The sequence below is a fragment of the Dysidea avara genome, chromosome 5 (assembly GCF_963678975.1).
Source record: "Dysidea avara chromosome 5, odDysAvar1.4, whole genome shotgun sequence".
NCBI lineage: Eukaryota > Metazoa > Porifera > Demospongiae > Dictyoceratida > Dysideidae > Dysidea > Dysidea avara.
This window is the reverse complement of record NC_089276.1, coordinates 36351660-36354099: the sequence shown is the minus strand read 5'-3', so window position 1 is coordinate 36354099 and position 2440 is coordinate 36351660.

Here is a 2440-nt window from a genome sequence, read left to right as displayed (position 1 = left end):
AATGTAGTCTGTATCACAACGTGTACGCCATAAGTGTCTTGTCCTGGAGGAAGCTGGTCTATCACATCATACTTCAGTCGTTTTGCTTTGTTATTATCGCTAGCATAACTAGTCGAGCAATTTTTGGTCCAAATTTACACCAGATTTAACCTTAGATTGGTAAATTCTCAAAAAATCTTCTGTGGGGGCATGCCCCCAGACCCCCCCATAGACGAGAGCATGCTAAAAGCATGCTCTAGGTTTTGCACTGTTTACGTGCATATATGCTCAAAACTCCTTACTTTAAAACAACACCCATCATAGTCTGCTGATTTTATTACAAGCATTTTCTAGTTCGATTTACGTGATTTTAATATATATACCCTGAAAAGTAGACTATCTCATTTGGCGCCAGTTTCAGCTAGCTACTACTTTCGTAGTTTACTTGCTGGAGAAAACAGAACACCTATAATTAGTTGGATTGAGCTTTCTAAGTAAGGTCAGTGCTGGATTTGCCTATTAATGACGAATGACGTAGGCAATACGTCAAAGACTGAAGGTGGGGACTATTCTACGGAACGGAACGGAATGATGGACTAAACCACGGAACGGAACGCTTTCTCAAATTGAAGCTTGCAACTTACCATTGCTGAAACTTCCCTTATAAGTTAGCAGTGGCATCTCCAGTGGGTCATTAAACATAAGACAAAAAGAATTAACGGATCGATTGTGGGTTTTTGTTGGTTGTCATTAGTAACGAAGTATTATTGTGGGATAAGCTGTATCAGTGATGTTCATCCATACGGAAGGGAACTTTATGTGAGCTGTTTTAGACTTTAGAAAACAGTTTGGGCCGGTCTTTCAAGTCATAAGTCAGTGTATAAATAAAGCAAGCAGGAAGATACTGGTAACAGGAAAGAGCCAGCTGAATTAAAACTTGAAGAATTTTGTGCAGTGTGTGAGGAGCAAATATTTTGGCAGACCGCAAGGAGGGTATATTCTGCAAACATCACTGAAGTGTATGCATGGAGTTATTTATATATTAACAGCTGGTGCAGTGGACTAATGCCGTATTCAATAGTGAGCTGATTTTATCTGTTGCACAATTCAAGGATGTGTCTGACTGCTAGCCTTGAATCAGGCTAAACGCCAAAACTCCAAGATCAGCCAAATCTCTATTATAAGCTGCATGTGAAACCATGCCCGTAGCCACCAGGCAAACGTGATTTGGACCAGGATGTGTGTGTAATTTCAATGTATCTAGTCAGACCTGAAAAGGAACACACATTAATTACATACCACCTAAGAATCCTAGGTGTAACATTTCACATGCTTCACTTCAAACAAAACAAGTTAAATTTGTTCGTCTATTTTCAAGTGATTCCCAGTCCAGCTGGTCCATGAAATTACAATGGGATCACATGTATTTGTTACAGTGCGGGCTGTCCTGTGTTGGATCTACTCTAGAGTTGAAATTTCAAGGTAGACTCACTGCCAATGTACTGACACTAGTATTGTTGTAGCATGTTTAAGTGGAGGACAAATGAAATAGTAATGCTAGATTATTTATGTATACAAATTTTTCATAATGAAATTGATATCCCATTTTGATTTGTACTTCCACTTTGCAACATATTCAAGAACAAGAAGCTACCACACTTAATCTCCAACCACTGTCATTAATTAACCAAGATCTCACTAGTCTGTAATTCACCTTACTGTAGTGATTTTATTGATTCATCTGTATGTTTTCTTCATTTTCCTTTGAAGTTGTACCAAGGGTTCATAATAAGGTGGAGAGTGTCTAACTTGAATGCATTCACCAAACACCCTGCTTAAAGTAACACCTCGGCCTTATTTCAGAACAAAGGCTTTACCTTCTTCAGCAACACTAATCAACAGTTTTCTACCCCACAGTAAGGGTGTTGATTTGATGAAAGGTGAACTTTACGCAGGGTGTTTGTACAGGCCATACTGAGAGTTAGACACTCTCCCCCATACAAATCAGTATTACGAACTCTTGGTTGTACAGCATAGGTAAACAAAGATAAGTTTCTCTCCCATCTTATTCTAGGATTTCTATTGACAAGGAAAATTCAATTATTTGTATACAGGCTCAAAATTGAGAAAATATAAAGAAAGTGAATTAATATTATACAGTCAGTTTGCTTTTGGATATTTAATGTCTCCAACCACAACAAAAATTCGATGAATCCATGCATCTCATCACTGGTCATCTGAACATTCTGAAAGTGATACCTCACTCAATCAACCATATATTCTGTTCATTAGACTGAATAAAGTCATGATTACCTAAACAATCACTTAATTAATGTTTTATAATTATCCTATTCCATTTTCCTGGAGGTTCCACTGATAAAATGCAATTTCAGCAATGATAGCAGCTAGCCAAGCTGCAAGTTGATTCAGAAAGCATTCCATTCTGTAAAATAGACCCCAT